Source organism: Leptinotarsa decemlineata, unplaced genomic scaffold, assembly GCF_025532065.1.
Source record: "Leptinotarsa decemlineata unplaced genomic scaffold, Ldec_3_MD MMD2_tig00001393_RagTag_RagTag, whole genome shotgun sequence".
Lineage (NCBI taxonomy): Eukaryota > Metazoa > Arthropoda > Insecta > Coleoptera > Chrysomelidae > Leptinotarsa > Leptinotarsa decemlineata.
The window spans coordinates 5,589,759-5,605,013 of NW_027412562.1; the positions used below are offsets into that span (position 1 = coordinate 5,589,759).

At 33.2% G+C, this 15,255-nt stretch overlaps 1 protein-coding gene across 1 annotated transcript in view; it reads left to right on the forward strand.

The window, feature by feature from the left end:
- The window catches only part of LOC111515765 (dopaminechrome tautomerase), a 162,119-nt gene that overhangs the window by 133,664 nt on the left and 13,200 nt on the right, over window positions 1-15,255 (forward strand). The window lies entirely within an intron of this gene.

Here is a 15,255-nt window from a genome sequence, read left to right on the forward strand (position 1 = left end):
GCACACATACGCAACTGAACTGATTGGGAATCGGGACCGCGCATACATGCAACTGATTCGTTTAATTTCAAACTGAACTTCGTTGAGGTGGCAGTGGTATGTGCGCTTGAATTAATAATAAGAAGAAAGAGAAAACGAAAGGAGAGGTTTTGGCTGCATCCAATGACTTCCCAACGATTAACCGAATGGCAATTTCAAAAATTAATGACGACTTGGGAGTTCATTCGGAAAAATTTTTCAAATACTACCGGATGAGTGTGACCAGTTTTGACAAACTTTTAGAGCTGATACGAGCTCACATCACTTATAGAAATACCGACTTTCGGAAAGCCATTACTCCAGCTGAACGACTTACAGTGACTATAATAATATATATGATGGAATTGGCCGATACTTGATGAAAATCCATTACTAACGTATTCAAAAAAAAATTTATTGTGAGATTTTCACTAAACGATTTTACAAAAACGTAACACGTGTTCCGCCATACAATGGCTTTGTAGTATTATCCTGAACAGTATAATGTATAATATTATTTATACTCAAACACGTTCCTTAACTACTTTATTAAAATTGAGTACAGCTACAGAGAAAACAACTAACACATTCTGTCATCATCTTCATGTGCATGTCGATAATGCAGGAACCCTTTTTATGTCTCTGAGCTAGTTGTCACAAACAGCAGTGACTACTAGTACGACTTGACCACTACTTACTACATCTTCCCCTTATAACTTATTTACATAATATAGTCCGAAAACTTTACAGGTTTCATTTTTAAACGAGTGGGTCTCGTGTTTCTATACTCTGGGCTATTGGAGATACTTTGAGGATTATTATCATCAGTCTCATGGTTTATAGAAACGCGAGATTCAACTCCAGTTTCACTAAAATTACAAGTTGGTTTTTTATTACACATTTGCGAATATTCGTAATCATCTAAGGTACAGTTTTTAGAGTTATACCCGATATTAAACTTATTCCTAGAATCACGCATATGATAACTATTTCGCCTCAAAACATTGGTTCCATTATTTATTAAATATGACCTAGGTGATTCATGTTCACCTATGACTACTGCGGGACACCACTTATTATCCTGTCTATATACAATATTATCACCTACATTAAACTCAGATCTTTCCCTAGTATGTTTGTCATAACGTTCTTTGTATACATTATTTCTTTTTTTCAATTCATCTCTAAATTCTTTAATCCTAACATCTTGCTCTTCAACCAGAGGTAATTTTGTTTTTAATTTTCGTGAAAACAATAGTTCTGCGGGGGACCTTTTAAGACATGTAATAGGAGTATTACGATATTCCATTAACGCGATCCACATATCATCAGACTTTCGAATTATATTTTTAGCCGTTTGAACAAACCTCTCGGCTAAACCGTTGGATTGCGGATATCTAGGACTACTTGTTTGAAATTTAAAATCAAAGCTTTCTGCAAACTTTCTACACTCATATGATCCGAATGGCATGTTATCAGCTACAATGATATCAGGCACACCATGAGTAGCAAATATTTGTTTGAGAGCATTTATAATGTCTCCTGACTGCTTCCCTTTTAAGGGAATTATTTCCAGCCACTTAGTTAAATAATCTACTATTACTAGGTAGGACTTTCCACCATATTCCATAATATCACAGCCTAACTTTTGAAATGGCAGTTCAGGAATGTCGTGTGACAATAGTGGTTCTTTCACATTAGCATATCTGTATTTCTCACAAATTTTACACTGCTGAACATCTCTTTTTATCTCTGCACTCATTCCAGGCCAAAATAGCACACAACGAGCCCTATCAATAGTACGATTTATTCCAAAATGTCCTTCATGTATAATCTTTAGCATATCTTTGCGCAAAACCGCAGGTACAATCACCCTATCATTAAAAAACAACAAATTCTCTACCACACTCAAATCAGCCCTAAGATTGTAATAAACTCCCAGTTCTCCTTCATATCTTTTTCTCTTATTCCATCCCTTTTCACAATACTCTATAACTTCTTTCAGAATGCTATCATTCACGGTTTCTTTTCTGAATTGTTCTTTCCTACTCTCACTCATTCTCAGGTACTTTTCTACAGAGTGTACCATTTCGTTCATTTCATCATCATTTTCTACCTTTTCAGAACTTACATTCCTTGATAAATAATCCGCAATATATAAATATTTTCCCGGCATGTACTGTATTTGTAAATCATATTTCAATAATTTCAATTTTAGTCGCTGCAATCTTGGAGAATTTATTAGGGATATTTGTTTATTCATGATGCTAACATTAGGTTTATGATCTGTAATAATTTTGACGGACCGTCCGTAAATAAGATTATGAAACTTTTCACAAGCATACACAACAGCAAGCAACTCTTTTTCTATTACTGCATAATTTTTTTCTGTATCCGTCAACTGTCTAGAGGCATATGCTACAGGCCTCCCTTCTTGCAACAAACAACATCCTAAACCGTTAAGTGATGCATCTGTTTGAATTATTATATTTTTCTCAAGATCAAAATTTTTCAACGTAACATTTTTAGCAATTTCCTTTTTAATATTCTTTAGTGCCTTCTCATGAACTCCTAACCACTGAAAAATAATGTCTTTTTTAAGTAACTGACAAAGAGGTTCAGCCATTTCTCCTAATTTTGGAATGAACTTCCTGACATAATTCACCAACCCTAGCAGCTTTTGTAATTCTTTTTTATTGGCTGGTGCCCTTATATCTTCAATGGCTTTAAGTTTCTCATTATCTACTCTCATACCCTCTTTACTGAAAATATGACCCATATACTTGACTTCATTCTGTTTGTACTGAAATTTTTGTTCATTAAATTTCACCCCTTTTTTTCTAGCCCTATCCAGCACTGAGTTCAACGTTTTGTCATGTTCTTCTAAAGTATCACAAGCAATTAACAAGTCATCAAAATATATTATTACATTTTTAATATCTCCAAAATTTTTATAATTTATCTTTTGAAAATACTCAGGTGCTAAATTCAATCCAAACGGTAGCCTTAGAAATCTGTAACAGCCAAAAGGAGTTGCAAAGGTGGTTAACAAACTAGAACTCTCATCAAGTTTTATCTGATAGAACCCGTCCTTAAAGTCCAACACAGAAAAATATTGTTTTCCAGACAACTTAGAACTTATTTCATCTAAATTTGGAATTTCAAAGTATTGCCTCTTAATACACTTATTCAAGTCTTGTGGATCCAGACACAAACGCAATGATTTGTTTGGTTTTTCAATTATTACTAAATTATTAACCCATTCACTAGCTTCTTCAACTTTAACTATTATAGTTTGTTGCTCTAATTCATCTAATTTTTTCTTTAACCTATCCTTTATAGAAAGTGGTACACGCCTACAAGGCTTTGCTACAGGCGTGCTATTTTCCCTCAACTGAATTTTACAAATATCAGAAAACGTACCAATTCCTTCAAAAACATCCCTATTTTGGGCAATTATTTTTTCTTTATCTCTTGTCTCCTGACTGACAACACTTTCTGACCTTTTGATCAAACCTAAATCATAACATGATGGTAAACCAACTATTGGTTTAACATCCAAATCTACTACTAAAAATTCCAATTCAAGAGATTTATTTGACCATAAACATTGAAGTTTAACTTTTCCCTTAGGTGTTAGCTTTGTACCACCATAAGCTTCCAGTACTATACCACATTTTTCTATTTCATGACATTTACTGCCTACGCATAAAACATTCAGAACTTTTTTTGGCAATACATTCACCTCAGAACCAGTATCTATCTTAAATCTTATGTTTTTATCATGTACTATAAAATTTTCAGTCCATACCATTTTATTCTTGGTTTTGATCTCGCCTACCTTTCTCAAGCTGTCCACAAACAAACTGTCAAAATCAGAATTATCTTCACTTTCTTCTTTCTTCATTTCTTTTATTGTTCTTACATTTTTCCTTTGAGAGCTTTCACCTCTTTTTTCAAAGTTTCCATATCTTCTAGTCATACAAACAGTACTGAAATGATTGTCTCCGCCACATCTGAAACATTTTTTTCCAAATGCTGGACATTCAGCATATCCATGTCGGCCATTACATTTTTTACAAGGATTCTTCCCTACATTTTCTCTCATATTCTCAGATTTTCTTTTAGTCTTCACCTCATCTACCTTGCTTGCTCCTAAACCTTCTCTATTCCTGACCGACTCTATCTGTCGTTTCATTACTTCAGCATTTCTACAAAGTTCCACAGATTTTTCTAATGTGATGTTATCGATATTCAACAATTTTTCTTGCGCTTGTGTGTCATTAGTTCCTAGAATTATTCTGTCAACTAATATACTATCCTCTTGAGTGTCATATTCACAACTTTGTACCAATTTCTTTAAATCACCAAAGAAATTGTCAAAAGGCTCATTTATTCCTTGAACTCTGCTATTGAATACAAAGCGTTCATACGTTTTATTTTTTCGTGGGGCACAATATTTTTTAAATGCATCAATAACGCTTTTGTACACATCCTTTGCCGGAATTTTCAGAATATTGTATATCTCTAATCCTTCTGGTCCTATTAGGTTCAGGAACAATGCAATTTTAATTTTGTCCACTTTGGTGTCTCTCTCAGTTGCTATGAGATAAGTTTCAAAATTCTGGTAAAATTTTTTGAAATATTCACTGAGGTTTCCCTCACATTTCATTTGCTCTGGTATTCTGCCCTCCATGTTTTCTTTTATCAATTCGACCTGCTGATGACTTCTTTCATTTACAACCCACCAGATTGATATACTCTCTTCCAGCTCAATAGTTCTTCTCCGACTGCGCCATGTAGTATTATCCTGAACAGTATAATGTATAATATTATTTATACTCAAACACGTTCCTTAACTACTTTATTAAAATTGAGTACAGCTACAGAGAAAACAACTAACACATTCTGTCATCATCTTCATGTGCATGTCGATAATGCAGGAACCCTTTTTATGTCTCTGAGCTAGTTGTCACAAACAGCAGTGACTACTAGTACGACTTGACCACTACTTACTACAGGCTTCTTTGGGCGTGTCTTTACTAACTAATTCTACATATTCAATGCTAAATATATCTTATTCTACAATTTGAAGTAGCTACATTTCAAGTACCTGATTTTTTTGAGAGGAATATCAGTTTGATCTTCCTCTTGACGATGATCATTTAGTGACAGAAATACGTGTAGAGGTGTTAAAATAACGGTTTGGTGTTAGAAAAAAATCTCCGGTAATATTCATTACTACACCAAAGTTTCCAAACAGTGCATCACAAGTATAGTTCGATGTGGTTCGTGTCTTTCGAGATACAAGTTTGAATACATTTCCAATGTCCTAACATTGTTGCTACTGCATTTGTAATAAATTTGTATCGTATTTTTTTCCTTCATTCGTAAAAGCCATTTTTCGCCAAAAATTCAATGACTTGTACAATAATGTCATTGAGTGTAACAAATTTAGAAACATCAAAGTCAAAGCCTATTATGATAAGAATTATTTTTTTCAATATCTTCATTTTTTTGAAAAAGAATGATTACTTATGATACATTATTGAAAAGGTAAAATTTGGTTCTATTCAAAACAGAAAGAATCCAATGTAGCGCCAATAAGAAAAAATAAAGTTGATGATGGTGGCCCGAAGAGGAAACGTCGGATAGCAAATCTGGAAACACCAGTATGTAGCAGGGAAAAAGTGGCAATGTGGAAGTGCAATTCATTTTCGGATCTTTCGAAGAATAACGCCAGAAAAAATGAAAACATTTTTCCGAAATTTCTGTTTTTCAGGATATCTCCGGATATACTCAGAATTTCAAAACTTTACCAACGGCATATTTTTAGTCATGTAAATGCGCAACTTTGCCCCAATTTAACCATCTTCGTATCTCTGATAGTTTCCGAGGTCCCAATGGTGAGGATCGAATTTGAAACACCCTGTAGATTATACATCACACCCATGCTCAAGGGTACCCTTTTTTGGGTATTCTGTATTTATTTACCAATATAGTTGAAAGAGAAATTTTCCAAACGGTCATTTCGACAGAACCGAATTTCAAAAATTCTAAATTTATGCAAAACAATTCCAAATTGTCACATATAGTCAGTGGGCATACTTGAAGACTGACTTTAAATCAAACTATCTAAGAACAATTCGTTCAGGCCAGTCTCAACACAGTAGGTTAATGGACTGACACCTATCAGAAAACATATTGTTAGTCATGTAAATGCGCGTTGGATATAATCCAACGCCCTTCGTGGTACTAGCCAGGGAAGTAGTTGTTTTCTGATAGGTGTCAGTCCATTAACCTACAGTGTAGGGAGTTGATACTGGCCTGAACGAATTGTTCTTAGTTAATTTAATTCCAAATTGTGCTCATAAAAAGATGAAGATGTTTTTATATTAGAGATCCCTTATTTTATATACAATAATATCTGAGAAAGAGAAATTTTTCAAGCAGTCATTTCGACAGATCCGAATTTCAAAAATTTGAAATTTATGAAAAACAATTCCAAATTGTGCTCATAAAAAGTTGAAGATATTTTTATATTAGAGATTCCTCATTTTATATACAATAATATCAGTATTTGATAGAGATGTGGAAAATACAAAATCACTCATGAAAATAAATTTCAACGAAAATTATCTATAGCCCGCAGATTTATAGTAAAAAATGTTTTGGAATCGTATCAGTATTATCACAAGTAAAAAATAACAAACACTAATCGTACAAAAATACGAGGTCAAACCAATGACCCATACGAATATTACAATTTTATCAAACAGAGCTTGTTAGATAATCTTCTGGCATGAGAGATGTACAGGGAGAATGAGACCTAACGTACCATTTTTCTAAACTTTCTAACAGTACCTACCCAGAGCGGATCGCTAAAGAAAGCAAAGTAATATGTATACAATATGTCTCAGTACGTTTAGACTTACTTTGTTATTAATAACTTACTTCGTTATTAATAACTTTAGGGAAAAAACGTTATTCTTCATTAAAAGTTTTGCGGGGACTGGAACCTGAAATGTCACTTCCGGTTATCGAATTATTTCTGTCGTATACGGAGTTTATCAGAAATTATGAATTTTGTGGAACACGTTACAATGTAATTTCAATAATTTACATTAAAAAAATCGCGTTTCTTTACTTTTCACCAATATTTCTACTTAATGAATTGATTTTGGTTCTGGAATAATTAAAACGTAATAACATTTCGAAATGTAAGAAAATATTTTGAATTGATGTAGTGGAATATTCAGACGTTTTTTTTTTTCAATTCTCATCAACTTTTTTCAATGAAAATTTTTAATGTTTTCCAAAGTAAATATCCTTTTCTCTAGAACAAAATTCACATTTTTTGACAAACTTCGTATACGAGTGGAAGAATTTCAGAATCGATGATGCGTTTCGAATTTTGGTCCTTGAAGGAATATAATTTTTTTCAGCAATTGATGGTTACAAAAGTTCTTCATATGAATTTAACTCACTAACAGATAGGTACAGTATAGCAAAGCAGAGGAAATAATTGGGAAAATAATCACAAGGTGTTGACATATTCCTCAAAAAGGTCATCAATTCAAAGCAATTCTTCTGCTCATCGACACTTGTCGCGAACATATGTACATAGTTTCAATTGTTTAGTATGTTTAGTTTGTTGGTGAAAGTCATGAAAGTTTGAAGTGTTCGAAAATAATGAATTTGCATCAAATTTTGTGTAAAAAAATGTAATAAGGTGATATAAAACACCTGAAATGTTGACAGTGGCATACGGTGATTGTACTATGGGTCAGAAACAGAAGGTCGAGAACATGTGAATGACGAAGCTTGGCCTGGACGCCCCAAGACATCAACAGCCGATGAAAATATTAGGAATGTTATAAAAATTGCTATGAAGAATCGTCGAATTACTATTAAGAAGTTGCTGAAGATGGCGGCAAATCGGTTGGCTCATGGTATGCAATTTTTTCAGAAACTTTCGTTCCAAAATCTCAGAGTTTTGACAAAATACCCGTAGCATGAGCATCGCTCAGGAATTTTCGAATGACGTCAACAGTTCTTCTTCTTCTTTTCGATTCAATGGCCTCAGCAACTAAGGCTATCCGGCCAGTTGGTAAACGTCAACAGTTATCCAGATTTGCTTGAAAGGCTATAAATGGTTACGAATCATAGGTATATAGTTATGACATCGAAACCAAAATCTATTCGTCCCAATGAAAGAGCTCAGAAGAGCACAGACCAATTAAACACGTAGAGTTCGATCAAATGTCAAGGTTCTGCGCCTGTTTTCTCTGATTACCGGTGTGAAGTACATCAGGAGCTCTTGTCACATGATCGTACGGTCAATAAAGATTATCATCTTGAAGTTATGCGCCGCTTGCGAAAAACAATACGAAGGAAACGTCCGGTATTGTGGAAAAAAATATTCAATAAATTGATGGATGTAGCCGTTACTACGTGGTAGAAAATCATAATGAAGAAAAGAGAAATGAAACTTTCTATGTTTTTACCACTTTCATTTGTAACTAACGTTACTGCAGTTTCGTCCTATATGGACATTTTCAAACTTATACAAGAAACTACAATACAATAAATACAATTAGTTTGAAAATGTCCATATAAGACTAAACTTTTACAACAATATACGACATTTACAACAATATTAAGGACATTGTAGGCAAAATTGTTAATAAGATCACATCCGTGAAAAGTGCATCCGTGCATCCGTGAAATATATGGCGTAAACGACCTACCTTTGTATGACGATAATATAAAAAAAATTAGGCAGAGAGAAAGATCGTGCATATAAAATCTTCAAAAGTATCTCTAATACAACTAACTGGGAAAATTGTAAACAATAACGTAACGCTGTTGTTAATTTGATAAAAGAGAAAAAAATTGTTATTATTATAATCATATTGACAGAAATGTGCATAATCCACGTTTAATGTGGAAAACGCTAAAAAAATGAATAAACCCTAAACAAATTAATAATTATTTCTGCAATGGTGTGCAATTCGAAAAAAAATTTCAGATTTTTTGTGTAAGAGATAAAGGAGAGATTTCTGGACATTTCAATGAGTTCTTTGTCAATAGTATTGATGATATGGTGTCTAGTATTGAAGATATTGAGTTTTCTTGTAATATACAGTGGACTGAAAAAAAATCAGTAATTTTAAATTAGTATCTATACATGAGTTGGGTATAATTATGAAAAATCTAGAAAATAAAGGAAGTCAAATTTATGAACTAAACAGTAAAGTTGTGAAAAATAACTCTGATGTTATTGGTCATGTGTGGTGCCATTTTGTGAATGTATCATTGAAAAATGGCACATTGTCCGAGGAATTAAAAACCAGCACTGTTACACCTATCGAAAAGGTTGCAAATACTAGTAAAAGTGGTGAGTTTAGACCAATCAATTCTTTGCCATTTGAAGAAAAGCTATTAGAGACAGTAGTTTATCAACAGTTATTAGAATATAATCACTCAAATAATTTGCTATCCACTAATCAGTCTGGCTTTAGATCAAAGCACACATGTGAATCAGCTATACAACTTACTGTCACTAAATGGAAGGAAAAAATGAGTAATCATCTGTACACTATAGCAGTATCACTGGATCTAAAACGGGCTTTTGAAACAGTAAATAGAGAGATATTATTAAAAAACTAAATAAATATGGTGTAGAGGGTGAAGTATTCAATTGGATCAGAGGATACCTTACAAATAGAAAATAGACAACAAAAATTTGTGACGTAATGTCGTCAGCTATTACAGTGAATCATGGAGTTCCTCAGGGTAGTATTTTGGGCCCTCTATTGTTTTTAATATATATTAATGATATGGAAAAATATGTTGAATGTCACTACATTCATATATTCGCAGATGATACTCTGATATCAGTAAGTGATGGGAATATCGACAGAGCAGTGATCAAAATAAATTATGTGATGAAAAATATGGATAGATATTTGAAAATGAATAAATTGAAGTTAAATGTAAGTAAAAGTAAGGCAATGATAATTACTACACCATATAAATATAAACAAATAAATAGTAGTAACATTAACATAGAAATAAACAATGAAAAAATTGAAATTGTAAAGGAGTTTAAATATCTGGGATTTATGTTGGATAATCATTTATTATTTAGTAGCCTTTGAATATATCAAAAAAAAATCTTGAAAAAACTATATTTCTTTTACAAAGTGTCCCAAAACTTAAGTCTGAATTCTAGAATAACTGTGTATAAGACTATCATTCAACCTCATTTTGAATATTGCCCTACATTACTTTACTGCTTTGATCTGAATAAAATCTCCCAATTACAAAAACTACAAAATCGAGCAATGAGAATAGTATTGCGATGTAATAGGTCAACTCCTATGTCATTGATACTGGAAACTTTACAGTTATTTACTGTGGAGCGGAGACTGACGTACTTAACTATGATGTATATCTATAAAATGATACATAAACTGACTCCAACTTACATGGGTAAGTTTATTATAACTGTAAACCAAATCCACATATACAATACTAGAGGCCAGAATCATTTATATGTAAACAGGCAGAGTACCTCATATAGTGTAAAGTTTTTAAGGATTCATTCAGTACAATAGTTTACCACAATATGTTGAAGAGTCAAGAAGTATACCAGAATTCAAACAAAATTTGATTTTGTATTATAATTGAAAAAAAATATTCCACCATTATTCTATACTGTATTCAACTTTATAGATATATATATATATATATATGTGTGTGTATATGTGTATATATGTGTGTATATGTATATTTATACTCAAATTCATTATATATTTTTATACTTACATTTATTATAAGTTATATTTAGTGTAAAATAAGTATGTTAACTATTTTATTTTTTGTAAATTAGGATTGTCCTACTTAAATGAATAAATCAATCAATAAACTGCAGTAACGTTAGTTACAAATAAAAGCGGTAAAAAACATAGAAAGTTTCATTTCTCTTTTCTTCATTATGATAAAGCGATTGTTTTTTGTGATTTTTTGGCCAAGAACAACACTGTGATCATGCCTCAGCCACCGTATTTATCAGGTTTGTCTCCCTGCGACTTTTTCCTGTTCCCAAGATTGAAAACATCCATGAAAGGACGACGTTTGGCGACGATTGAGGAGATAAAATCCGAATCGTCGATAGAGCTCAAGGACATACCAAAAAGTTCGTATCAGAACTACTTCGAAGATTAGAAAAACACTGGCACAAGTGTATTATATCTCAGAGGGACTACTTTGAAGGGGATAAATTATAATTTACCTCATACTGTATACAGTAATTTTCATTAAACAAAAATGTTAGTTTTCTTGTGGTATATACTGTTAGAATTTGTAGCAAAAGTATTATTTTTTTCAAACAATGCAACTCTAGTGTAAAAGATAGATGGGGAAAAAAGTTTGGTCTGCGTCTGAGTTTTTTTCTTGCGTTAACTTGATTTTTTTTTTAATTAATTATTATTGTGAATTCGTAGGGATGAATAACTACGTATTTCATGTTCACACAAACTGAAATACGATTTGAATACTTTTTTTAACATTGTAATTCACCTCCTAGATAATTTATTATTTTGCCATGTTGCCAAATTTCCTAAGAAACCTGAAATCTACCGGTTCTATTTTTATTTTCGTATTTAATTAATTAATTTTCGGCCTCGCGGGATTGTCAGATCAAAAAAATTGAAGCAAATCTAAATCATTATTTTCTCGTTGGTTTCATTGATTTCAATTTGCGTTACGACGCACGGTTGGGTACTTCTCATTTCAAGTTCATTTTTTTCTTGAATTTTGATTGGTACTTTATTTCTGAAAGGGTTTTTTTACGTTCCAACGTGAAATACCATTCTATTACCGGTCGTGGAAGACTGTCCACTTCCTGCTGAAGACCGTTGAAGGCTGAAGAGTGAGAACTATTAATTCGAAAGGAGAGGAACCGAAATAGACTTTCTGTCCAGCACCGTAGTAGAGGGGATTTTCAAGCTATTACGCATGTACTGGCGTCACGCAAGTAGACTGCTACCCGTATCACTCTTAACCGGGATAAAATATTTTGAGTTATTGTTGAGACTTTGATTTTTTTGTTGTCAAATTTATTGTATTATTTCAAATTTCACATTTGTTATTTGCGGAAATTAATCGGTAACGGTGTTGAATAGTAAGAGATCATTAATTATTTTATTAAAACAACGATAAAAATAAAATAAAAACAAGATCATTAGTTAATGCGCCTTTCGCTTCGGGCCCAAAGCTAGCGACGGTTATTATCTTAATTTTGGTGCTGATAACTATCCATTCATTAATTTCTGCGCCCTTCCCATTTATATTGACTAGGAAGAGAACTTATTGTTATTAGTAAAGCATTAATTCACCAGCGAGATTTATTCTTTTTATTATTGCAACATTTTTGAAGTCAAACTCCAATTAGTTGGGTACTTTGTGATTGGTAGTTGATTGAGTGTTCGAGAGTTAAAGGTACCTAGCGCCCAAACACCTAAGACATTTTTGTTACAACCCGCTCCCGCCTCCACTAGAATTAGCCGGAGCCGAATACTTGGTCGTCATAGCGACTTCCATTTCTTAGTAGCTTTTTGCGGGCTACATGCTTCTCAAAAGGTTGGGACACTATCACAAACCAGACAACGGTTCACACCTCAGCAACTTTTCATGCTTCATATAGCTGAGATCATACCTTCTTCACAGTATTGTTCTCATGTATGGAGCTCTGCTCCCAAACATGTCCTGAAGTTGCTGGATTTCATCCAGAAAAGAACCATCCGCCCGATTGGAGACGCGAACATCACGTGCAACCTTAATAGCCTGGAACATCGAAGAAAGGTTGGAGATTGGTTTCCCTTCTATAGATACCTTCACGGGAAGGGAAGTAAACATCACGTGCAACCTTAATAGCCTGGAACATCGAAGAAAGGTTGGAGATTTGTCTCTCTCGTTTGGGGTTCAACTCGGTACACCACAAACTTCACTGTTTGAGAACTCTTTCATCTGGAGAGCTGCGTTTATGTGAAACAAACTTCCTGAGAACGTTTTTCCAAATAGATTCCATCTCCAGCGATTCAAATCCAATGTGAATCGCTACTTTTGCACACGCATCGCTCTGAGAGCGCCTTAATGATTTTCCTGTAGTGCTTCTGTTTTGTCTTCATTAAAATATCCATACAATCCTCAGCTCTTCTTTTGACATCCAAAATTATGAAGAACTACCAAATACAGATGAGAAGCGCATTTTTCTCGGTGAAAAATACGTTGGATTAACACACTAACTTATCGGTGAGAACTAGAAGTTCTCCTTTTCTTCAGCTGTATAAAGTTTTTCATCAATTTTTTTGTCAGATTGTGGAAACGAGAACTTCCCAGAAGATCCATAGAAAAAATATGATTTTCTCCACAAACATTACTTGTGAATATTACTGGACTTTCATCCCAACACAAAACCGTTAATTTTAACACCTCGACACGTGTTTCAGTCACCAAGTAAGTAAATTTTATGCAATTCGGTATTAAGACAAAATACATAGTCGTCTATGACAAAAGGGTAGAAAAATAAAATAAAATAAATGAATGAAGAGACATGAAACGTAGAGATTATACACTCTAATGAAAGTTACGGCAACCTAAGCAAGCTTGTATTGTAGCCAGCAAACTAAATAGTACATCTTTTTTTGTATAACCATACGTAGTGAAGAGAGTATAGAAAGGAAGAGATAATAAGAAGAAGATAGAGGACGAGAAAGAGAGAGAGAGAGAGAGAAAGATTTTCTGTGATGCCCTCTGAAAGACAACTCTAATAATAGATATTTCTTTTTCAAGTATCAGAAGAAGCATATCATAATTATTGTCAACAAATTTTTTCAACTCTATTTTGAATTTGAGTTTGTTTCTCATGCCTTTCAATAATTCAGGTAGAGTGTTATAAAGTTTGGGTCCCAGATAGGTTATATATTTTTGATTATGCGTGAGTCTGCATCATGGAACATTCATGGTCTTAACTGAACTGTTACGAGTATTGAAAGCATACTGTACAAATTGGGTTGAAGAATTAGCAGTCCATAATAAACTCTGGAGAATGTAAGTTTTTCTAACACCGAATATCCCAGTTTCATCATACAACGACTGGGTACAATACCTCCGATCTTTTTCATCATGATTCTTATTAATGAATTTTGAATCACTTTTGAGTTAATTAGCGATGTTTTGAAGGTACTACCCCATACTATTATACAGTAACGTATTATGGAGTTAGCCAAGGCATCATACACCATCAGTATCATTTCCCTGTTTAGTATATTCCTGAGCTGATAAAATTTATATATTATTTTACGTACTCTAGCTACTGTATAATCAATGTGTGCATTCCACCGAAGAGATTGGTCCACTAATACCCCTAGGTATTTATTGTATCCGTTTTCTGTATAGAAGTACAGCTACAATTGGGAACATTTGCACAAGATGTTTTGTAGATTTTTATGTTTGTAGCTGGTTGATATCTAGTTCTTGGAGTAAATGCAAATGCAATAAATTAATATTGACACTCAATAAATTAGAACTCAACCAGTTGAAAATCGTTTTGATGCCTATTTCAGACTGGGTGTATACTTCTTCCCACGTTTTTCCAACAAAAGTGATAGCTGTGTCATCAGCAAATTTCACCATTAAAATCGGAAATTTTGAAGATGTTGTTCATATGTATTAGAAATAAGATGGGTCCTAATACAGTTCCTTGGGGTACGCCCCGAGTAATTTTTAGTAGGTCGCACAGAGAGTCGTTTACCTTGACAATCTGTGTTCTATTTGCCAAATAGTCTACAAATATTTTCAAAGCAACAACCTTCACACCAATGTTAGCTAAACGTTGAAGGAGTATATTATGATCCACAGTATCAAATACCTTGGCCAAATCCAAAAAGACAGTTATGCATTTTTGTTGATTTTGAAAACAGTTGTTGATTTGGTTAACAATCTCAAAAACTGCGTTTTCTGTTGATCTGTTTTCTAGAAAACCATATTTTGATTCAAAAAAAATTTTGTTATTATTGCAAAATAGTGATCATCTTCAAGAGGAAGATTATACTGAATATACCTGAATCTACATACAATGTTGAGCTCATTTATACCATAGTTACCTCTGCTAGATACCTGCATCTTAATTGTCTGAAATTGATTTTACAATGTTGCCTTAGTAGATTA